The following is a 26,199-nucleotide window of genomic DNA, read 5'->3' as shown; positions in this document are numbered from 1 at the left end:
GACGATGGGATCGAAGAGAGATAGCTCGCGTTGATGCAAAGCGAATGTCGACCGAAGTTTCTTTTAAGGAATCTTGCGTTATTGGATGACGATGCGACGTCATGCGTCTGCATGACGCGTCGATGCAATTTATCGGAGCTGTGCACCCACGGAGGCGTGGGTGGCGAGTTCTCCTCGACATCTTGTGCAATCCGAACATGAATATCCAGCAAGGTCGAACACCGTGTTTCAATGTACTCTCGCTCTCCTTTTAACACTAGGATTATACGTGGGTGACTGAATTATTTGCTCGAAATAGAAAATTAATTTATATGCTAATCTTTTACGTTCTCCTAATTTCATTGTTGCCCATGAAACGTAAGAACGTTGAGAAAAACGTAATCGTTTTCGTACAACGTAAATTCTCAATTATAATTAGAATAAAACAAATTTGTTGGGAAAGTTTGTTTCAAAACTTTCACAAGAATTCAATGCATCGAAATAAACTGCTATCAAGCGAACTAAATAGTAGATTGTTCAGAAAGTTAAATTCACGTTTCGTTGAATTCGTATAAAATATTTCAAACTAATACTTTATCGTTTTCTGACATTTCTAAGATTGTGTTGACCTGGCATTGAAAGCGTTAAATACTCCCTCAATTTGAATTGTTCTTGAACTTCAATCCCGAAGCAATCAATTCGATAAAACTAACGTCGATTAATCTCCCGCGCAAAGATGTCCAAGCCCGCGAAAAACGTGGCGCAGAAACTTTTAATCTTCGGGAATGGAAACGAACGATGATTACAGTCCAAAATGCCCGGATAATCAAGAAATACGCCTTAGCCCCGCCTTAATCCACATTTGCGAATACTTCGGAAGTTTCGTCGTGAGGAAACAAGTTCACGAAAATTGCTTCTAGCTGCCTACGCCCACCGCCATTTGGACAACGCATGATGGGGAGGGAGAAAAAAAAACTTCCATTCGCCTCGCGGAAGACGATCCCGCCATTACGGGATAATGGAAGTTAGTTTCCACGGAGTCCGGTGAAAATTCACGAAAATTTCCGAATTTTCCGAAGGGTGCCGTCGCGAACGGGAAGGGCACAGATTACGGTCGTTCTGCGGCTCGTAATCGTAAACACCGGGCAAAGGGGGTGGTTTCACTGGAAAGCAAACTTCTCCCGTAGCATCGATCCTGATAACGCGTTTAAGCTCGGCTTAATCTCTGGATTGTTATTTCTTTCGCCGGTTATTACGGAAACGCGGGGTTGGAGGGGGGGGGCGGATGGTTCGGGACGGGGCTGTGACTTCGCGCCGGATACGAGGGAAATTCCCCGCTGCGACGTTATGCGATGGGAGGGTTTTAGCGCTTTATGAACATTTAGAGTGGAGGACGGACCTCGATGTATCTGGCGTATCGATTATCCGCTGCGCCGCGAGCGTTGGCCGTGAAAAATTTATGTATCGGCTTTGCGAAACAGATGTAACGAGTTAGGCCAAGGAGAGAAATTGCGAAGATGCGTCAAACGTGGCGCATCAATCTTAATACGTGACGTGTAGCCGCTTCTTTCATGTCGCGGGGCTTCGAGGACGATTACTTAATCGATTTTTCAAAGATCTGAGATGCTCCCTCGTATATTATCATTATAGTCAATATTTGAATCGTATTCGCAACTGAGTGCTTGTGCAATTCCATAATTGAAGTATTTGGTGGAAAAATAATTTAGCACCCTGTATATTAATAATATAATTATATATAATAATATAATATATGATAATATATATAAAATATATAAAATAAAATATTATATATTATATAATATATAAATAATAATAATTATATATACATTAAATATTATATAATATATATATATATATATATAATAATAATTACATATACATATAACGAAATATTTGAATGATAAAATGATCGAATAATTAAATAATTACGTACCGAAATGATCGCGAACTAAAATAACCAAATACCGAAATAATTGAACAGTAACATGATCGAGTAACGAAATAATTCAGTGCTAAAATTATTCAGCAACGAAACAATCGTGTACCAAAACAACCATGTAAATAATGTAATTAGCGAGTATTAAAATGATTGCGTAACGATACCGACTAACACCGAACTAATTAAATAACGAAGCCATTGAGTACCGAAATGATTAAGTAACGGGGCGATCGATTGCACGAAGAATGAAACGTTCGAAGAACCGGACTGACGCTCGACGAATCGAATAACCGAGGAATTTGGTCTCTGAAAAATTCAGAGACGCGACTATTCCCTGGCCGAAAGCACGATAAAGTACGAAGAAAACGAAAAGTCGGAACAATTAAGCGGCGAAAGCGGCACACGATCGAGGAGCTCGATGGCCAGAGGATCGGAGTCGCAGCAGCAGACTGGTCGTACGATTGAAATGTAGGAGGACCGATCCATTAAAAGAGCATCATTGAGCGGCTAATAATAAATGGATGTGGAACGGGGGGGAAGCTCCTGAGGACACACAACTTTCTCGTGTTTTGGCGCATTAATGGATACTTCGCGCGATTCCATCGTGCGGTGCACTCTCGGACCGGCGGGAAATGTCAGTGAAAAGCGAGCTCCCGCGTTTCATTGGTGTTCCCCGCGCGATGATTCCGGGGCGATGTCTAATGAAATTTACGAGTCATAAATTTCTCGAGTAACGACACCGTTACCACGGCGCGATCCCGGCACGAAAGGATGACGAACAGCTCAATAAAGCAAATGGACGATCGCTGAATCATCGGCGATAGCGTTGCATACGACGAGTTCATTGAGCACAGCCCGTCTAAGTGACGCAAACACTGTGACACACTTATGAGCTATTCTCAAAACCGCAGCATCCTATCAGTTCCCCTTTAAGCGCTGGAACGCTCCATCTTTCGGGCCGCTGTTCCAGCCGGACCCAATTGATCTATGACTTCTCGGAATGAGCCGGTTCACCGATACGCTCGCCGTTATCGCGACTGCGTTCAGATTTGCCCGTTAATCTGTCAGTTATTAAACAACATGATTCATTCAATCGACGGCCCAATTCGTCTCGAACGAACCGCATACTTTCTCGCCGAGATGCACCGCACAAGATCTTAACTGTACGAACTGCAGAGCTTATTTGGCAATCGTAGATAACAATTAATCCGTCGGCATACCATCGTTGAAAGCAACCAGCACGAGCGAGATAAATTAAGCGAATATACGAAATTCAAAGCGCAGCGTAATGAATAATGTCGATCCTTTTTGTAACAAGTATCGTCGCGTCTTTACGTTGCATGTTCTTTCATTGATAACAACGGATGGTACTTCGCATTAAATAGAAATCATAAAGTGTGAGAAGAATTGTCCTGAAAATAACAGAATAACACCGCGAAACTCAAACACCGTAAACAGGAGAAACGTAATTTCTGCGTTGCGGATTCTGTTTAAAGTCTTTGTCGGCGCATTGTTACGCGGCAAACACTTAACCTCGTCGTACAGATTACTTTTCTAGACCTAACAAATGTTAGCTTTCCGAGATGAACGAAGAATCGCGAATTCCCGTAGCGGGGTTTACGCGCGGAGATGTAATTTCCGTGGAAACGGTCGACCGCGGGACAATGAGATCTCTTTTATCGGCGTGCAAAGGCGATGCTAATATTCGCGGAACGCGGCAAGAAGAAAAAGGAGAGCCCGGAGAGTCGGTTGGTTCGGTCGCGGAGCTCTCGGTGGCAGGTCCAGACACTGTTTTGAAAGAAAGCAAGCGGGAGACGTTATCATCGGGCCGGGGTCCGGGCAGACGGCATATAAAAAGAAGACGAAGGCGCGGGAGGGAAAGGCAGCGTCGGCGTCGGCGGCATGAAGTTTCGGAGTAAAAGCGGGTTCTTCAATCGGGTTCGTGGGAGTCAACGACACCGTGCCGAGAAACGTTCCCCCGGCCTTAATAGGATGACGCTTACTCAAAACTTCTCATGATATAAGAATCTAATTATCTGCAGGCCGGCCGGACATAAATTTCTCGCGTGAAGAACTTCAAGGAGTTTCGCCGGGAATCGGGAAACGTAATGACCTTCCGAGATAACTCAAAAACTTGGCCGACTCGGCGCGAGGGCTGATGAACAATCGAAGAAGAATAGCGCGGGACCGGGAATTCGCGGGGATCAAAAATGGTACCGGGGAGCCTCCGATCCATTCGGTGAATTGAAATATTGACAATGGGCCAACTGAATAATTATCGGGAAGAAAAATCGCGGGGAAGCGGCCAGAAACTGAATTAGGAGGATAGGAGAACCGTCGAAAAATTAACACGTTCCCTGCCGCGTGGGGCGTATACGCCCCACGCTGAACTGTCCGTTCAAGCCATTTGGTATTATCATTGTAAAATGAAGAATTTTTTAAAAATTCATTATGCAGTCAATTATGGACATCTTAATACTATTGCTGATACCCTCATTTAATCGTGGGGCGTATAAGCCCCACGCGGCGTGATGGGCAATTTTTCTTTACTGTAACTTGTTTTAACTGCATTTCTCTTATTCCGATCAGTCATTTATTCGCGTGTCGTTGACACAATACTTACTGCTTCACTGAAGCTGGGATTGATTTATAGTTCTATAGTACTGTAAAAGTTGTAACATTCTGCGATAGTTGTGTGGATAAACCACACTTATGTTTGCCATGTTTTAACAAAGTTCATCGTAACATCCCTTTGTAATAGCATACAAACTTGAATTTAACTAAAATGTTATATTTTAAACTAATATAGGCATGATAAAAAAAATTATATGTGAGGATGCAACTCGCTTGGCATAATAATGATCAGCCAGGTATTTGTTAAAGTAATTCCTAGAAAAATAAATTTATTGGTTTGCTGTGTTATGCATGTTAAACTATACAACCTTTCCTTGATAATTATGATTTTTGCACTATTTTAATTATTGTAAAGCATACGCCAGAAACAAAATAATATAAATGTAAAGCGTGGGGCGCATACGCCCCACGCGGCTTGAACGGAAAGTCTTCAAAAAACGGTCTGGCAGGGAACGTGTTAACTGATGAAATCGGGCGCGAATTAATGATTTTGCATCTAATGCATAATAATCAACGATCGCACGGATTTAAAAATCAATTTGTCTGCTACATTTGATTAAGGTTTACATAATGCGAGGTGGTTGAACAGCTGTTCAGTATCACGCATCTTAAATGTTCAATGTTTGACTCACTGAATAAACTAACACGTTCCGTGCCGAGACGTTTGTGCTCCATTTTTCACTTAGGCCATTTGATACATCTTATCGAATTATTAATTATTGTATATGCAACAGTTAAACAATTTTATTTATTTTATACGAGTCAGTATAAATCGTCAGTATTCAACGTGTTATGAAGCACATCTTTTTTCATTTTCTGAAATCTTTGCTGCCGCCAAGATGACAGTCGAAGTGATATGAAGGTAAATAATCGAATAACTGCATGCCTGAAGGATTGAGGATATCGTGAAAAATTAGAAAAATTGGTTTTGGAACACTTGGAGTGCTTGAACACTAAATACCCGAAATTATAAATCCTTTAAAAAGTTTGACAAAATTTCGAATAGTTGAGAAAGTTGTATACTTGAAGAAACTGTCGCACTGGGTCAAAATATTCAACAAATTTATTACCGGAAAAGTGATAAAAGAATGAAACGAATACTTTAATTCAATACACTTGGTAGCGAGATATCGAGTTCTAATAAACGAAATGATATCCTAGGATGTTCAAATTGTATTCTCAAATTTTCGGGCCTAATTAGTATTGCCAGTATTTGAGTGACAGTTGCTTGAAAACTAAAGTTTGTCCGAGTGAGCCAGTATGACATAAGTGTCTCGCATAGAAAGTGTGACAGCGGAGGGTTAAAGAAAAATTGTATGCTTAAAAAGAAGACAAGCGTTTCAAGAAAAATTGTGCGCTTAAAGAGAAATCGATTGTTCGAAAAAAGATCTGTTGCTTGAAAAAAAGACTCAATTGCTCCAAAAAAGAATGAATTGCTCGAAAATAGAATCAATTGCTCCAAAATAGAATGAGTTGCTTTAAAGAAAAATCAACTGCTCCAAAAAAGAATGAATTGCACTAAAAAAGAATCAATTGCTCCAAAAGGAATGAATTACTCGAAAAAAGAATCAATTGCTCCAAAACAGAATGAGTTGCTTTAAAGAAAAATCAACTGCTCCAAAAAAGAATTAATTGCACTAAAAAAGAAAGAATCAATTGCACCAAAAGGAATGAATTACTCGAAAAAAGAATCAATTGCTCCAAAACAGAATGAGTTGCTTTAAAGAAAAATCAACTGCTCCAAAAAAGAATTAATTGCACTAAAAAAGAAAGAATCAATTGCACCAAAAGGAATGAATTGCTCCAAAACAGAATGAGTTGCTTTAAAGAAAAATCAATTGCCTCAAAAAATAATGAATTGCTCGAAAAAAGAATCAATTGCTCGAAAAAAGAATAAATTGCTTTAAAGAAAAATCAACTGCTCCAGAAAAGAATCAATTGCTCCAAAAAAGAATAAATTGCTCGAAAAAAGAATCAATTGCTCCAAAACAGAATGAGTAGCTTTAAAGAAAAATCAACTGTTCCAAAAAAAAATCAATTGCTCGAAAAAAGAAACAATTGCTCGGACAGCAGTATTTCGGCAATAAATCATTCAAACGACACGAGAGAACGTGAAATTTTGAATAATCGAAGCACAAGTGCTGCCAACAGCCCGAAAAGCCCAAGTACGCGGGAAGGGCGCGAAGTGCGCGAACATTCGAAAGATAGAAAAAAATGCGTCGGAATTTCGTAGAAAAAAAAAAATGTTCCATCGGATTGTCAGTCGAAGCACGTGTGACTTTCAGGGTAATACGCGGCGTGACAAAATTTCCGGGGCGAAACGTGTTTACGGTAAGGGCTCGACAGAAGCCGAGCCTGGGCGCATCGAAAATACATCATCCGGATGTGCATCGCGCCCAACATTCGCGATAGCTCCATATTTTAAGACGCGTCACGGAGAGTGCATAAAAACGCGCGGTGCAAGTATACGGCAGAGTGCAACCGCGTGTTACTCTGCCCCCCTGTTGAACGCTTCACGTTATATCACCGGCATGGAAGCCCGGGGACGTTCGTTGAAATACGTGGGACGTGTTCCTCGACCGGCGCTAGCCAGTGACACAACGCAATTGCAACGGCAGCTGTCACCGGCATTTATTAAGTCACAGACCGGCACGGACCGGCCGAGCCCTGAATTTCTTTCCACGTAGAGACATGCCCGTGTCAACGACCCTTATCGGCACGGGTCGTAAACAGAGCGGCCCTTGGAACACCGTGGAGAACATTCGACATCAATTAACGCTTCGATAAGAAGCAAAGTGCGTCGTCTGCGAAAAGAGCTCGCGACACTTGACCCTGTTTATCTCTCGTTCCTGGGAATCGGATTCGGTAACGCTCGCTTTCGAATTGTTATCAAGCGCGCTTACGCGGGACCGGCAATTCGAAATTCATACTCAGCGGAAATGGAATATCAAGGATAGATTTCGCGGTACAAGGAACCACGTGAAAACCGAGATGCTGGCTCACCTAAGCGTCCGCCGATCCACCGGTCCGTAGTCCACTGACGGTGGTATTTCGAGGTGTAGTTATCAATTAATACCGGCAACAATGAACTTCACTGGCTGCACAATAAAACACCGACAAAGGAGCACGCGGTCCGTCGTACCGAGGAAAAACAATGAGAAACCGATCCCAGAACCGCACGGCACGAGATCCGACAGCCGACTGACTTCACACGGATGCTGCGGCAAGCGTGTTGCCACGAGTCCCCTGCCGCACACTGCGCTCATCCCCACCACAGCACCGCCGTTCGGTCTTTGTCGCCCACGTTCGGCTCCGGATCGTTCCTTCTCTCTCCGAGCTTCTCGTTTCTGCACGTGGGAGCAGCAGTTGACTCCGGATCGTCTTGAACTTCGTCTGGAACGAATATGTGAAGTTAGCGTCACGTTGGAAAGCGATGCCAGCCGGGTGAACGGTTCAAAAGTTTTTACGTTTCTTTAGATTTTGCGTTGATAAAGTGTGCGAGAGTGTGTTTTGAGAGGCAACAGTTCTATACAGAGGCATTCAGTCTGCGTTTCCTACGAATGTGAAGGCTTTGATGTTTATGGAGATGGACGTGTTCTTTGCGGCAAAGGTGCGTCAAACAATTTGTACTAGATCCTTTTAAATCCTTTATTCACGGTTTGATATTTTTTGACTATATTTGCCTGTGTTAATATTATAAATATATAAATAATAAAATAATATATAAATAAAATATAAAATATAATAAAAATAATATATAAATCTGATGATTTTGGAGTTGCGTTTGGTAACTCAGATCTTGGCGCGACTAAAATGGCTACGACAGGATTGACGATGCACAGATGTGCATGTAGGCTCAGAAGAGCCTAATTAATTCAAGATACGCAGTTCGTGTAGCACAGTTAACAAATTGAAGATACATAGTTCAAGTATCGTAGCTAAAACTGAAGGTACATAGTTCAAGTAGCACGGTTAATAAACTAGAGATACATAGTTCAAGTAGCACGGTTAATAAATTAAAGGTATATAGTTCAAGCAGCACAGTTAATAAATTAAAGGTATATAGTTCAAGTAGCACAGTTAATAAATTAAAGGCATATAGTTCAAGTAGCACGATTAATAAACTAAAGATACGTAGTTCAAATAGCACAATTGATAAACTAAAGATAGATAGTTCAAGTAGCACAGTTATATTGTATTGTGTAGATATTTAAAGACCTGATCGATTGAAGTTCTTTAAATATTAAATAGTTCAAATAAGTATTCCTCTTGTAATATCAAACCTAGATTCGATATATCTTTCTGAGTAAAAAATTAATGGAGAATTAATATTTATTTGATTGTATATTCATAAAAAAGTATGAGACAACAATCTACCAGGATTCATTTTAAAGGGTAAAGTCTACTTTACCATAGAAAAAAATCATTCTCAGAAAACAACTCGAGGAGATTAAAGTAGAGACCAGGGTTGAAGGAAAATAGATGTTTGAAATAGTAAATAAACTATAAATATTTATATCTTCTCATGTGATACAGAATTTGGCAAGTAAACATTTTTGTAAAGTAGTAGTTACATATGGAAGTAACATTTCAAATATATTTAACTAATATCGATATGTAACTACTACTTCAGAAAAGATTTAAATGAAGGTTTATAAAGAAAAGGTTTAATTAAATTCTGTATTACACGAGAAGATAAAAATATTTATAGTCTGTTTACCATTTCAAAAATCTATTTATCCCCGGCCCTGATGGAGAGATACCAGCCGTTTCAAGGTGAGCCCGGATGGATCGTCGCCTCCTCATCGTCTCCTAAAGAGATTTCCCTGTATACGATCGGTAACAAATGCGTTTACCCCATCGACCAAGTATAAGCTACAAATCCCATCATCAGTTTGAAGCGAGAACTTGCTTGCCAGCGAATTCAAAAATCAGACCGACCGATCGACACAAAGTTCTCGGTGAGACGCACGTGTCCGGCTTACAGGTATCTCGTGTTCTCTGGAGCTTTCATCCTCTTCCGTCAGTTCGCTTTATCCGGGCTTTCTCTCGACGTCGGTGTCTTTCTCTCTTCCTCCTCGTCTTCCTTCTTATCCCGAGAAGCGGGCAGCTCGCAGTATTTCACGGGCGAGACATTTTTCTCTCGCGGACACCCCCGGTCGTCTTCGCCGTCCGGCTCATTTCGCTCGCGTTTCGCGAAGCGTCGCGACGCCTCATTCTCCCCGTAATCGTTTCGCTTTTTTCCCGGCCCGACCCGGCCCGACCCGTTTTCATAATAGTTTTCCCCGGTGGCCCGCGGTTTGCTTTTCCACGCGACGCCCGTAAACGTCTCTGTTACAGATTCGTTTCATCTCAGGCTCTCGTTTCCGCCCTTCGCTATAGTTATTCCCTTCGCTATAGCGACTCTGGATGCCCTCCACCCCTCCCCCTCCACCTCTCCTTCTCGCGCCGCCGTTTACTCGCAAGTCGGACTTTCTGCAACATGCACCGGCGCTCGCGGCGTTATGTTCGCGTCGCTGCATTAGCATAAACTTGGCCGAGCCCTTTTAAGTATCAAAAATTCTTGCTCCGAAGGCTCTAAAGGCAGGGAAGTTGTAACGACGCTCGGTTTAGTTCCTCCGCTTCCGGTCTTAAAGGCGATTTTATGGCGGCTACGCGGGTTCCGCCGACTGCCGGCGAAATTGAAAAGAAAGGTCGGGGATCGCGACTTAATCCCGCGTTTTCTCCAATTGTTTATCCTCCGCCCGCCGACACCGCGATCGCCGTTTTTAATTGTACGCCGGCGAACTGCAAGCCGTCGCCGCCGCCGCCGCCGTTGCATTTTTCTGGGATGCTCAACTTTCACGGGCCGGTTCGTTAAACGAAAGTAATCCGCTGCGTTGTCGGAGAAAACCGGTAGCAGAATTTAAATTGAAAACATGGTTTTAGTCTCTTTTCGCCGCGCTGCAGATGAAGAATGAATATTAATGAAGCAAAGGGTTTCCGGGAAAGAAATTTTGATGAAACGCGCGCCGGGTCGCTCTCCGATCTATCTTGGAAACACGGTTATCAAACTTAATAAGTTACAGCAAAGCCAACGACTCGCGAGCGAATGCAATTCTTTTCCTTTTCTTCTTTTTCTTTTTTTTTTTCTTTCTGTCATGGATCCCATCGACGCTTATTTCCGGATTACTGTCGCCGCTATTCTGCTCCACGGTTTTACGGCGTTCCGTTGTATTTCACTTCCCGTGGGAACGGTCGCGTTACATGACCTTAAATTCCTGACCCCGTTCCCGAAATCTCCTGCAATAAAATAAACCCCTTTCGAACACTATATCGGCATCTGCAGTTATTCGGCACTCGATTTCCTTGGAACTGCGAACCTTTCTCTCAGGATTCCCGGAACGTTCCCCCGTAGTGCGCAAAGTTGAAAGTGTTATAGAACAATATCCCCGGGACCGTAAAACTTTCGAAGTTGATTATTCCGTTTTTCTCGGCCCGGGAGTTTTTCCCCCGCCGGTTCGTCGAAAGTGGTAAAGAATATTCATTAGAGAACGTGATATCCAAAATTGGGGCTCAAGCTGGCTCGTACAATGAATGCAAAATTATATACAGCGACGGAATCATGTATGTTCGTACACGTTTCTTACATTAGGTATAACGGATTCTGTCGAAATGTTCTCCCTGATTCGACGATCAAATTGTCCATTCTTGGGCACAGTTAGGGACTCGATCAGGGAGAATTTACTGCATCGGGTCACTAATTTCTTAGTTTACGATTATTCAGATCGCGAAGATACATTTGTGAGCTATTTGTTCAGTGTATGCGTTACTTGCGGCAAATATTGCAGTAACACTCGTTAAAAATCGGAATAAGTGTCTTATTGTTATTTTTGTAAATCAATATAAAACAACCGTTTTTAGTGCTTCGCAAATGTAGTGTTAAAACGCAGTAACTTCTTAAAAGTATTCTTTAAATTTTCGTTATACTTTCACAGAAAAAAGTTACGAAATGATAGATTTATATCTTCTTTCTTTTCGTCGTTTCAAATAGTAACAAAATTAAAAAATGTATTTTGGTCATTACACAGCAAACTAGTCACTTTAACGTCATTCAGTGCAATTATAGAAAAGTTATACCGTTTTGAAAGGTGTCCGATTACTTTAGTCCATCGATATACGGCTCGTGCAATCCACCGAATTGATTAACCCGAGATAACCTACGTCGCAGAGGCGCCTGCGAAAGACTGTTGATTTTTGTTAATTTTTCATAGAGGTCTAGTGATTTAAGTTTAAAATTACTTAAAATATAAAAAAATATAATATAAATGCATTTTATTTTTACAATAATGCCAAACCTTTAAAATGACTAGATTAACTTAAATAAATATCCATTGTTAGTATAAAATTGACGCCTTAGAAAAGCATGCGCCTCTGAAGCGTATGGTTATCTTTTACGTACGTTGTCATATGGTTATCTTTCTAGGGTTAACGAAGATCGTCGAGTATTTCCGGCGGATAAAAAGTTTATCAATCCCTGCCGAATAATTCGAAAGTTTTTCGGCTGGATGGCAATTTCGAGCACTTCCGTGGACGCGATCGGGTTCACCCTCGCCAAAAGAATTTTTTGAAGCGACGTTACGTCGAAAACAAGGATTACTCCAAGTGCCATATATCACGGACTGAGTTCGCCTCTTGAGGGGGAAAAGAAGCGACTCTTGTATTGACATTCGTGCCGCGACTTGCTCGTAGTTTGACCTCTTATAACTTCCAAGGGACACATTATTTTGACAAACTGCTGTTCGACCGAACCTTCGCTCAGTCGGATATGAAATTTCAGTGATACTCCGAGAACAAATTTCAGTTGCAACGTCGTGCTCGACTTGCGAACAACTGATCGAATCCCGTCAATAATCTTTATTACTTCTTCAATCCGGTATTACATTTCTGCTGTCACTTTAATATAACCGAGGCTTTCATCCCTTCCACTGTAACAACGTGTCAGGTATGTGACGACGATTTCATACATAACCTACTAAATACGAATGTTATTCGTTTCTCCTGAATGGAAACAAAATTTGATTATTCTGTAATCAATAGATCGCGGATTTTTATGCGCAATAAAAATTGTCCTATTTAATTGTGAGAATCATAAGTTCGATCAAAATATCGTTTCTCTTTTAATAATAATAATATAATAATTAATTTAATAATAATATATATTATATAATAATTATATTATATAGTATATAATATAATATAATATTTAATAATAATATATATTATATAATAATTATATTATATAGTATATAATATAATATAATATTTAATAATAATATAATAATTAATTAATTTAATATAATAATTTATATACATATAAAAATATTCTCAATTTCGATGTCTTTACAGATTTTTGTTTAACCCCGTCATTTTGATCAAAGATGCATAAAATCCGCTGTCTAGTTATCAAAGCCTACAAATGAAAATATACGAAGAAGTAGAAAAAAAACAAAAATTGCTTTGTTCTAGCAAGGAAAATGATCGAGCAGACAGAATTGCTAGTCGACGCAGTTGTGAAAGAAATCGTAGAGGTTAATAACAAATACCGGGAAACGAGAGCCTATTATTTACTGAACGGACACGCAGCTTTTCATCCGAACAGGGGAAACCTACTCAGTTTTAGCAGTGTCGAGGCTGAAACAGTATGCAAAGAGCTTCGAATAATTGCACGAACACACAATTCCCGGTTTACGGTTTCACGGCGCAGCTGCTTTGCCCGATAATCCTTGCAAAGATTAAGGAAAAATGTTCAGCCGGAAGTAGGTGAGTCCGCGTGCACCCGAGCAATATCCATGCTCGCAGGCGACCGTGTTAATCGCCGCTGTTACTTATTCTCACCCCTGTCTCGACCCACGAAAAGTCGATGGCCCCTTGCCGAAAAGAACGTCGGTCGCTTTTCGGACGTTTCTTCGTCATTTTATACTTGAAACGTTATTCCTCGCTCGTTCGCGGCGTCGATAATATTTTATTCGCAGCATTGAATACAAAATTAACACGTAGATCTCAGAATATTTTGATACGAATAATGATCTCTGTCGCTGTTTACTTCTCATTCTCGTGTCCAATCTACGGATTTTTCTGCAAAATAAAAACTATCTGCATCGATTGAAAGATATATAAAAATTGCAAAGCGATTTTAATCGTTCGAATAGATCGAGAATTTGAATTGTACGTACTCAATTTTTGTCATAAATCTCCGCTTCTCAATATTTTAACCCATCGTTGCATCGATTTTACGGGTTTTTAATCGAAACGAGTGAAATTTAAAACTGTTCGGGGTATAAACGAATTTAAGAATATCGACGTGTTTCTAACATATTATTCTTGGCTATGCCTGAGAAAAATTGTCTTAATATTCTTAATAAATAACAGTTTTATTTCCGAATTTATGTTCCTTTCTGAATTTTCGCGAAAGAGGATCGGCGTGGCTTTTCGTGTCGGCACACAAACGATCAATATATTAGAAACACATCGATATTCTAAAATTCGTTTATACCCTGAGCGGTTTTAAATTTCACTCGTTTCGATTAAAAACGCACAAAATCGGGGCAAGGACGGGTTAAAATATCGAGAAGTGGAGATTTCCGCTAGTCCGCAAACAAAACAGATTAAAGGTAACATCGGCGAAATGCGCATTTAATCAAACGGACTCTAAGATATTCAGCAAGATAGATTGCAAAAGCGTTAAACATTTCGCAGAAATTTGCCGGACTTATTATTCCGTTCGACGGGAACGATCCCGAGCGAAATATAACGCGGCACGCAGAGATGCACGGTTGAAAAAGCGGGTAAAGTTTTCGGTTTTTTTCGTGCCGGCAAGAGCTGGCAGATTCCTTTGTATCGCGTTAGATCGAATCCGCGCCGCAAGCGGATAAAAATTCCGCGAGGCCGTATGCGGAAGCTCTGCGGCCCGCTCGATTTATTTCGCCGCAATATCGCGAGCGGCCTGCACTTCCGGCGAAGCTGGAACCGCGTGGACCACGAGGGGTGGTCGCAGTCTGCGGTGCCGGCGACCAAGACCCGAGACCACGGAGCACGAGCACGGCTACGACGACAAGAAGGACGACAAGAAGGACGACGAGGAGGAGGACGTCGCCGGGAGAACGACTTGCGGCGGAGTTCCGCGAAGAAACTTTAATTTCTTACGAGTTCGCGAAAGTCTTTGCAGCCGCGGCGCCGCGCCGTCCTCGCCACCTGCCGAGGGAAAATGCAGACGAAACCGAAAAGTTTCCGCGAGCCGGTGCATACATATAAACGGGACCGGCGCGGGATGATACCGAAGTAATGTCGCGGAATTTATCGGCGCGGCACCGCGATACCAGCTAAGTAAGAGGATGAGCTTGATGAACCGCGTGCGCGCGGATTTCCGGAATTTATAGCGCGCGATGATTAACACGGCGACCATCGGGAACTTGCTAAGCCGAAAACTCCCGGCCGTTGCGCCCCGCCAGATGCACCCTGGACCGATCGCGAAAACATCTCGAAGATTCTTCCGCATCGAGCCGGCAACGTGGACTTTATTCGCTGTGTAATTAATACGGATTTGGTGCAGTCGTTGCAGAAACGGGATTTTAGAAGTAATGAAAATATCGGAAGAATTTATTTTTATTACGTTCGGGGAGAAGTTCCCGGTTGTGCGCTACTTTTGGGAGAATTCACCCTCCAGTGACGGATCATAGTGTAGTACAATTAACAGAAGTGTAACGGAACAACGTGCATTTGCCACTTTGCTGCTAAAAATGAAATTAGACTTAAAAATCTGATATGCCAGCAGATGCATTTTTGAAGTTGCAATGCGTTTTTAATAATTTCCCTTATGCAACGAGATTTTCCTAAGCTTCAATAATGGAAGAATCAAATTTTATTTCGGAGTGGAAGGAACGAATATTCATTTTTCTTTTCTTACAAAATTTGGGCAATAGAGTAATAATATTAAAGTGTACATAATTTACACACACTTATAACCAATATGGGTGTCCATATTGTTTCAAGTTTTTTTACTTAATTTATACGGTTTTCAAATTTCAGACATATTTTATATATTTTTTATATTTGTTTATATTTGTTTATATATTAATCTTCACTGTACACCAAGCTTAAAAATTTCATATGTTGACCTTGACATAACCTTGACATAACCTTGATATGTCAAGGTTATATTCAAGGTTATGTCAAGATTATTGATATTCTTCATACATATCCCTTACGTTCTTTAACACGATTATTATATATTAAATTAGCTTTGCGAATCATTCGTTGAACTGTGTTCGGACACGGAATTATTTAAATTAAAATATCATTTACGTACTTTGTTAATCCTCACTGTATGTTGACCTTGATATAACCTTGACATGACCTTGGCATTACCTTGACATAACCTTGAATATGACCTTGATATAACGTTGACATGACCTTGAATATGATCTTGATATAACCTTGACATGACCTTGACATGACCTTGACATAACCTTGACATAACCTTGATATGTCAAGGTTGTATTCAAGGTTATGTCAAGGTTATTGATATTCTTCATATTTCTCTAACAAACATATCCCTTACATGTTGACCTTGACATAACCTTGACATGACCTTGGCATAATCTTGACATAACCTTGAATATGACCTTGACATAACCTTGACATAACCTTGACATGACCTTGACATAACCTTGACATAACCTTGACATAACCTTGATATATCCTTTAACACGATTATTATTTATTAAATCAGCTTTGCGCATCATTCGTTGAACTGTTCACATTCCGGCGCGAGTCTCGGCGCAGTTGGCCGCGGAATTAGTGCGGATCGCGTCGGCAGAAGGAAAAAGAAATACCCGTTTAACGGGGGACTTCTGACAAAGGACCTCTTCGTTGCTAATCTTTCGAAACGTACACCCCCGGACGCTTTTGTTAAGCCCCGGCCGTATCCGGCGGCGCTGCTGTGATCGTGTATTTCCGATTTTATCGGGCTGAATGAACGGAACGGTATCGGTTAATCCCGTAAGTAACGCGGTTTTTCCTGCGGACTGTGGCGCGGTACAACCCTTAATTGCGGGGGGATGTTCATTCGCAGTGCATGCCGGGGTTAACCCGCGTTGCGCCGCGATTTGTCTCGCTCCTCTCGATTTTTTCCCGATTCCGGTCGAACCGTGCCCGAGACGCTTCGCTTTTCTTATGCGGGAATTATCTGGGAGCCGTTCTTTTTCACGGGGGGTGAGAAACTGACCCTTGGGGAAAATTTGGGGATCTCGATCGCGGCCCTATTACAACGGGTTACCCTCGAGCGATCGATATTCAGTCGGTTTTGTACGCTGTCGAGGGATGTTGCATTGGATTGTTCCACATCAAATTGCGGTTTCTCACAATTCGAACTTACCCTTCTTTGTAGTTCAATTTCTTCGATGCAGATGGCGTCGTACATGCGTCACTTGAAGTAGAGATTACTACGTCTAGATAATCCAACCCTTTATTACCCCTAATTTATGATTTAACCCCAACCCTTTGTTGATACAGAACGGATCAACGAAGCTCTTCCCAATTTCGACAACAACATCCTCTTCAAAGATAGTACAAAATCAAAATGTCTGAATCATATTCTTGTATATACCGATGAATACAAAATTTTAAACAACCCCTTTGTTGGTGTAGCACGTCTGTCGCCTCAGTTAAATACTGTAATCAAATTTTCTCTACCTAAAGAATCTTCTGTTTTCACTGTCGAAAGGGTTATTTCAACGCTAACCAATATCCTCAATTACAAATTGATTCATTTACAGTATTTAAAAAGAAGCTAAATATAATTCAAGAACAAATGTTTGCATCGTTAATATTAAAAACTATCTATCAAATTTGAACATAATATTTAAAATATAATAATAATTATAATATATATGTAATATATATTTATTATAATATTATATAATATATATTTATTATAATATTATATAATATAATATTATAATAAATATAATAATAATTATAATATAATTAATAATAAATATTTAAAACTATCTATATAATTTGAACATAAAAATCGAACAGTAATTTTCATGTAGGTCCCATAGTGATATGGGACCACTGTGAAGTGCTATACGAGGAAACTTAGCAGATGTTTTAGCAAAAGATGTCACTTTACAGTGACAGAACCATTCTGATTCAACGTTTTGATTCCTCAAAGCGACAAAATCGAAAAGTAAATCCTTCTCTCAACAAGTAAAATAAAATATTCCTAAATTATTAATCGAACAAAAGTCTAACGTAAAAATTGAAGAACCCTCGAACGTTGCATTTGCAACAACCTAACGCACTTCAGAATTGTACCGAGTGGTTAATTAGATGGAACTGCGGTAAATTTGTGGTGCGACGAGTGGCCGATATATTGTACTTTGAGAACTGGCACAAATACTTCCGCGGGAGTCTCGATCGACCCGGTATCAGTTCTCCGCTGCTCGTTGTCAGATCACTCGACTGTTCCGGGGTTAATTAGCCACTGCGCCAACTATATGTGCTCGTTTAGTCCTTGTGTACCGTTCGAGTAGGAGTGGCTGGTTTACCACGATACATCGTAGCCAGATAAAGTTGCATCTACGCTAGCTAAATAATTTATTCGTCTACCCTGGAGGCCGTTCACGAGGATAGAAACGATCCGATGGAGCCTAAAGGAAAAATAGTAAGCGATTTCAACTTCGATTTTAGCAAGAATTTTAATTTTCGAACGGCTGCAAAGAAGCTTAGCGAGGAGCCCAGAGGTCCCGTTGGTCTCTTAGAGGACTCGCAAAGTAATTCCAAAAGTCTCAAAAAAGTCTAAAAGTGTCAAACAAAGGAGAGCGTTTTTAATAGGATCCAAAAGATCCAATGGACCTCAAAGACCCTTCGAGAGGATTTCATAAATCCAATGGGACCTAAAGGATTCCCTAAGCAATTTCGTCAGCCCGAATGGACCGTAAGGAATTTTAGCAAGAATTCAAAGAAGACTCTAAAGAATTCTCGAAAAAAAGGAAGATTACTTCCAAAGCAATTTTAGTTCTCGAGGAACCCTAGAGGATCCTAGCAAGCAGTCCAAGGGAGTCGATGGATCTTAGAGGATTCCCAAAGGAACTAGAAGTCTCGAAGGAGTCTGATGCTACGAAACAAGGATTACAAAGATTCAACGAATTCTGAAGGATCCTCGAGAGGATCCTATGATATCGTAATTTTTAAAGAATCTCGGCAAGGATTTCAAAGAGTTCCATATACCCTGAGGAGCCTAAAAACATTTACCAGATATTCATATATATATTGCTTAGTAGCAAAGGGATCAATTTTATTGTTTCGAAAAACGAAGGAATTGGTACTTCGGGGGTCTCCAGCAATTTGAGGGACCGAAATGTTAAGTCGGGGGACGGGATTGGAACTAATATAGACGTAAAAGTGAAATACATGGCGCGCGACGTCAAAATGAGCCAGGCAAGTGTTCTTTCGCAGTGTGTCGCGTTTGATTGATTACAGCAGTCACCCGCATGAAACTTCGCGCACTCTATCTTCCGGCTGGTGTTGAACTTTGGATGAAGCGTGAAGAAGTTAAACTAGCGAGACACGAGTGACTTGGATGTCTTTCCTATTGCCAAACATTTGCGAAGTCTGGTGAACAGGGGACTAAACCTTGATAACGTCACTATGCACGACCTTCTTCGCGAATCACTTGAACGAATATGCAAATTCGCTCAACTTCCTCGGGGTTAGTTGTAATTTCGTATAATTCAAACACGCGTGACCATTTTTCGAACGAGCATTTCACGATTAGATCGAAGAACGGCGCGAACACGGAAAATCATCAAGGTACATATTTCTGATCGGCCTCCTTGGGGTTAACCTTTTGAACTCGATTGGCGACTCTGAAACGACGCGAAAAATTGCTGTATCAGTTTTTTAAATGAATTTTCACGGTACTGAGTGTCGCGTTCAATAAATTGTCATCATTCAAGCAAACGAGTTCAATCTCCGATGCATCGAATAATTGGTTTCGGAACCGACGAATAACTTCGCCGTTTTGAACGATTTTGACTTTTGAACAATTGAAACACAAAGCTGATGCTTACGTTTATATTCGCTCTGTTTTATTTAGCAATTGCCTATCGATAAAATTGCGAAACTTTATTTCTTCTTTAACGTCTCTTTCGAACAAATATTTCGCAATGAGACGAAGAACAGCGCGAAGATAGAACCTTGAAGATGTCCGGGGGAAGGCTCGCGTGCTAAAAGGGTTAAAAGATAATGCAACGATGCAGTTCGAAACAGTCTAATAGCGCGAGCATTGACGCTTCGTTTCCTCTCGGATGCAATCGCGGACCGTTGCAACTGCAAATTTTCCCACGGGGGAATTCCTGCCCGAGTATATATTCGATACGTAAAAGGGATCGAAGTGAAGACGTGGAAGAAGAAGGGAGGAAGAAGAAGAAAAAGGAGGAGACCTGCTCTTCAGGAAGAAGAGTCAACTCGCGAGAAGTGGAAAGCGCCTCGCGAGTGCATCATCGCGCTTGCATTGAGAATAAACTCGGAAGAAGTTCGAGAATATTTCCTCCGTCGTGTCGTGTCGTGTCGTTCCATCTTCCCTCAAAGGCCAGCCACACCCTGTTCCGCTCTCGTCCCTTGCAATTTGCTCTGCCACCCCTCCTCCCCCTCCCCCCAACCGATCCGACACGGCCCTCCTTTTTTCGCCACCTAGACGCGCCACTTTGCGCGACGCGTGTCAGGTGCAAATTGCATCAGCCAGAAATGCATCCCTCGGCTCACCGAAAAATCGTTTTGATCAGGACAAGAACCGCGTTGACGCGGTACCTTAAACGTTTCAACGACTATCTTCTGGCACTTCGGCTGTCGATAAAACTGTTCGCTCTTTATCACGGTGTCTATCAGTCTAATCGAGAATTAATAATTTGGTCGCCAAGGCAACGACTTCGAAGATTTCATAAGATTGCAGCACTTCATTTGATTCGATTAAAATTGCAAACCAAAGTTGCACGAGATCGATGAAATTCTGAACTTCTCCACGGTTTGCGAATATTCTTAATAAAATTACGAAATTACGTAATTAATTAGCGTAGAAGTTAATTTTAGAATTGCGTACGGATTTTTAAATCCGACCTTTTTTTCAGAAAAATAGAACATTCGATCGTCGAAAAATTAATCGAGAAAATAATTTGACACATAATTCGAATCGGCGTAAAAAATGCTATCGGACCGCATACTTTCAAAAGTTCTACCTGGAAAATTACGGAATGCCCGAACGCCCTCCCTTAAGGGTTCGAGACGACGAAACTTTGACCCGCGTAATTAGCGTGTTTCCGCAAAATAAGAAGATTTTCGCTGGTTTCCCGCGGGCGGTAAATATTTCATTCGCGTTTCATGTAGGTTGAACGTTAACGCGTCGGGAAAACCGCCGGCGAATAATTTACCGGGAACGGACGGCGCGGTGAGCAACGCGATTTTTATTGCCAAAAGGAACCGGACAATGCGATACTCGGTGCCCGGCCACTCGTTAACACCGCGCCGAAACGAAAGTGAAAACTCGCGTGCGCCTCCCGAATAAACATTCCTGTATGAAGTTTCATCCGTTTCAAGCGCAAAACCCCCCCGCGATTAATGGCGTCGAATATATCTTCGGGAACTCACTGTTATTATACCGGCCGGCTTGACAGTTGATTTAGATTGTTCATTAAGGGAAAGTCTATGGCAGGTGGCCATTATTGCGCGCAATTTAGGCCGCCGACGGGTTATAAAAATTCCGCGGCCGCCGCGGAGTTGCGAGCTGGAAATGCGCTCGGTTACGTTCGTTACGGAAACTCGGGCGCAGTTTTCTAAAATTCAAGAAACTCCCGGCAACGTTCCCCGGTAACACCGCCGACTATAAAAAGCTGCTACGAGCAGTAAATTAGATTAAGCCGTCGCAGAAATACGATTTTATACAAGTGCAACGCGACTACGATGCACTCTTGTTATAGCAACATAATTTCGGGGCTGTTACTGTGATTCGGGAGAGACCCGTTGGCGTGATTGTACAGAGAGAGAGAGAGAGAGAGAGAGAGAGAGAGAGAGAGAGATACTATACATAAAACACGAAGAGGTACGAGAACCATAAATTTCGAGAGTCTGGAAATCGCGAGCACCGAATTATGCTATTCCTTCGTTATAGCATCTCGTAGCGGGAATCTCTAATAGAATATGAATTGAAAAACTTTTATATTCAATCTCGGCGAAAGCTTCTTAACTTAGGATAAATTAACTTCGAGTAGAAGGCGCGACACAATGGTAATCCTGCTTGGACACCGAGCTTAACCCCGGACTAAATGCAGCGCTAAATGCAGCTGCTTTTTATTAGTTTATAAGAGCAACGATAAGACATCTGTTCTGATTTTTATCGAATGTTATTGTAACATTTGCCGCGAGTAACGTGCACATCCATTTTTCTAGACATGAGAATCATCAACCACGGAAAAAGTTGTTGACATATTCCGTGATTGTTCACTTTCTTGCGTAATTTTTGTCACGTGTGTCGGTCATTGTTTAGATAATCTTTCTCTTACTAATATTTTCAATCAAAACAGGTTCAATCGAATAATCTCGAAACCTCGAGTACAGCTATAAAATTGACGTATTATTTTTTGACAGAGCGGGGTGACATTTCGTTGATGAATGAAACGAAATAGAGAAAAAAAACAGAAAAAGATCGCCGACTTTTTTGTGAGAAATGACATTAAATAAATATTACGTGCATAGTACGTAGCACTACACATGCATATGGTACATATCATATATACATACGTATGTATAAATAACAGTTATTATAAATATATTATAATTATATATTTATTATATTACATTATATTTATTTATTAATATTTCTTGGCATATACATAATAACCTATATAACATGCTGCTGCATATTGAATAAACAACTCGTAACCGAATCTTTACAATCTGAATAATCGTAAATTAAACAATTAGTGACCCGGCATTTTGACGGGTCCCTTAAACCTGATATTAATATTCCGGGAGCATTTTTCGAGATGCAATAAATCCTCGCAAAGCTGGCAGACAATTAAGTCTAAAAACTCCTCGGCTCCAGTATCTCGCGCGGCCATCCGAATCTCGGTCTCTCTATTTTCCTCATTATTTTACGATACCGAGGATCGATAAACCGTGGTCCAAAGTCAACAACTGCGGAACCCAGAGAGAGAGAGGGTGAGAGAGAGAGAGAGAGAGAGAGAGAGAGAAAGAAGTTTTCCTCCGGATCCCCGGTTAAACCTAGATTCTACCCATAAAACATTTATTAGCATTTATTAACGACCTAATTTGCCGAGACTTTGAAGCCGCATTAACATCAGCCACCATGTTAATCCGAGCTTTATTATTCTCCATCTTGGCCGGGGCCGCGCCGTTTCTTCCGCGCTTTTTCGCGGTCGGTCGCGCGGCTAAGTACAACCATAATCCGGCGCTTTTTATCACGGACGTTTCATTAAAACAGTGGGGAGACGGAAAAGGGGGAGTCTGAGTCCGCTAATCCGGTATCCACTTCGTTGCCGCGGCTCGATAGGCGGACAAGGCGCCGACTATGCTCGCGTTTATGCATATTTATGCGATTCCGCCGGGCTCCTTTAACGTCGCTCCGGCTCCTCGAGATTCATAGGGTATCAGTCTTCCAGCGGGCCCGCTTTTGAACGCGGATCCACGGTGCTCTCGTAAGCAAGAATGGATATTGCTCGCTCGCACGGCTCGAGAACCGCTCCAGTTAAATTGTTAACACGGCCTGCGGGTCGCAGTTGCTCCGATGGCACACACCATTCCGCCAAATAAATTCTCGATTATCCCGGAGACGTTTCTATTGCGTTCGGCGACCGAGAAACGTGGTAGAAGCCTGCTTGGACATTTTCATTTTTCGAGAACGGCGCTGTAATTCGTCCGAATAACTTGTTACAATAAATTCACTCTAATTTTCTTTCAGCTTGTAAATGGGCGTTGCGGCTCGTTTTTATAGTTGTTGACAACCGGCAAGTATAAAAATGAGCCGCGAGGCTCGAACAATCATTATATCTTCTCTTTCCAAATTGTCCATTTTTGTTCACAAATTGAAGTATAAAATTCGGGAGAATTTGCTGTAAATGCACTCGAAGATTGCGATTTCGTAGGCTGCGTGATTCGCCTTCTCGATCGTGCGATCGACGAGATAAATTTTACTGAAATTGCAAAAGCGTAAGATGCGCCAAATAAATTATTTCTAAACTATGCAATTGTGGACAAATATTTGTGGACACCTATTTTTTTTTAAATAACGAAATACATCCTTTAAAATTGGACGATTAATCTTCAAATTTTCCAGACAATGTGTACATAAATTTTTACAAAAATAGTAATGAGATGGAATAAAAGAAAAAAATTTGTTAAATCACGTTTCTCGACTCTTTTCTCTGAGTTTGTAATGAAAATTCAGACAATGCATTTTCTAGACCAGTTAGGAGAACGATTAGGAAATCGGTTATAACGCAGAGACAAGCATATTGAAAGATTACAAAATCTTTAAATTTCTTACAGTTTTTTTTTAAATCTTTATTGTTTGTAGTCGATTATCGAGACCTAAGGAACGCATTGTACAAATTTTCATTATATGCTCAGATAAAAACGTAAAAGAATTTTTGTGAGAAAACAATATCTGTGGACATTTGTTGGTGAATTCTCCAATTTTAGAGAAGTTGTACCGTTTTAAAGTTCTGATTTCTTGTCGTCAATATTTATCTTGAGACACGATAAATATAAATTGTCATTTTTCTTTATTGGAATTATTATAATCGAAACACTTCAAATCATTGAAACTGTGACGAAAATGGTACGGTAAGGGATTAAAAGCTGTCCACGCATATTTGCATAAGACTGTATCGTCTCCTTTACTCCTACTTTGGCTCTCGATCAAGCTGCACGTACTAAAATATTGCCAAGAACAGGGAAATAAGTGAATGAAAAATAATCTTCGTACATTCATCAAAAGTAAGAGACCATTTTCAACGAAACGAACGCTCGATTAGGCCGAGAAAACGTTGGACAATCTAACTGGCATTAAATAAATAGACCCGTGAATGGGCGAGACTCGGGCGAATAAGAGACTGCGGCTGTTGTAAGAGAATTATAGAGAAAGGGATGCCTGGTTCCGGATACTAAACGGATACTTTATCTCGTCGGGCGACTTTTTCAGCGCGGGGTAAGATAATCAGGAGACAGCGGAGCGAAAGAGGGAATGAATCACGAAGTGGTGCTTGGCAGGCAATAAAGACAGCGGCGGTTAGACAGCGACGCGACGCTCGACGGTTAGAGAACATCATCGCCGGAACAAGAATATTAACCGCACACGCGTCACCGTCGTATCCGTCGTATCCGTCGCGATCGTCGCGCCAGGGGCGCGAATAATTATCACTAATTGCACGTCTCCGCGAGGCGTTTCGCTAAACCGGGCCGAGCTTTCCCTTTCTCCCACTGCTAATAATCATGAATTACAAGTAATAAATTAAAGCTCGGCTTAATTACGGGCTCGCGTGTCATAGCTTGCGCCCCCCCGGGGTGTCCTCCGCGTAACAATTTCCTCCGTGCATGAGCTGCACCGGCGACAAAGAAAAGAGAGAGAGAGGGAGGGAGGGAGGGAGGGCTGGGGAATCATGCTCGTAAGTCAGCGAACGCCTGGCGCCTGGCAAAACGCAGTATAATAAGGAGTATTAACGCGTCTGCTGTTACGTCGAGGGGTTCCGAGAAGTCTGGCAGGTATTCGAGGACTTCCAGAGGATTTTCAAGAGCAAACGGATCTGAAGAGCTGTCAGGAGGATTTTAAAAGAGCCGAGAGGTCGTAGGAATGTCCCAACAAGAATTCCAAGGGATTCTTTGGATCATGGAGGATTTCCAATGGAATTTTAATTTTCGAGGAGATGCTAATCCTTCCAAGGAGTACAAAGGTTCGTTCGATTTTAGAGGACTCGCGAAAGAATTCTAAACGTCTCAAGGAAGTCTAAAAGCGTCAAACGAGGATTCCGAATGATGCAATTGTACTCTTAAGGGGATTCTTGAAAGGATTCTACGAGCTCCAAAGAACTTTGAAAAATGTTAGCAATGATTTCAGAACCTGAAGGACCCTTGGGAGTTCATAAAAGAACCTACGAAATTCAATGTACCTGAAAGGATACTCTAAATGATTTCAAGTCCCAAGGAAGTCTGAAGGTACCAAGCAAGGATTGCAAGGATCCAACGAATTCTGAAGAATCCTTGAGAGAATTCTATAATTCTAAAAGCTATAAAGGATCTCAGTAAGTCTTTTAAAAAATTCCACGGGTCCTCGAGGGTCTCCAAAGGATTTCAAAAGATTCCTTGTACTCTAAAAATCCTCCAAGAGTACCAAAAAAATCCAACAAACCTTAAACGATACAGCAAGCAATTTGAACTGCTTAAATAAATCCTTAGGAATCTTGGCAACGATTTCAGGTGTGAAACACCTTGGAGAATTCTCAAAGAAATTTCGAGAATCTCGTTGCGACCCAAAGGAATTTTCACAAGAATTTCAAGTTCAGAGGAACCCA

The 26,199-nt window shown here is 41.3% G+C and overlaps 1 protein-coding gene across 3 annotated transcripts in view; it reads right to left on the bottom strand.

The window, feature by feature from the left end:
- The window catches only part of LOC117224000 (prolyl 4-hydroxylase subunit alpha-1), a 537,488-nt gene that overhangs the window by 313,818 nt on the left and 197,471 nt on the right, over positions 1-26,199 (bottom strand). For 2 of the 3 annotated variants that reach the window (XM_076521749.1, XM_076521748.1), the window contains exon 2: positions 7,577-7,966. The exons of the other annotated variant lie outside the window; for it this stretch is intronic. The gene's annotated coding sequence lies outside the window, so the exon portion shown is untranslated. The remainder of the gene's footprint in view (positions 1-7,576; positions 7,967-26,199) is intronic. 3 annotated transcript variants of the gene reach the window in all.

This window comes from Megalopta genalis, chromosome 5, assembly GCF_051020955.1.
Source record: "Megalopta genalis isolate 19385.01 chromosome 5, iyMegGena1_principal, whole genome shotgun sequence".
In the NCBI taxonomy this organism is placed as follows: Eukaryota; Metazoa; Arthropoda; class Insecta; order Hymenoptera; family Halictidae; genus Megalopta; species Megalopta genalis.
This window is presented reverse-complemented; position numbering and strand designations above follow the sequence as displayed.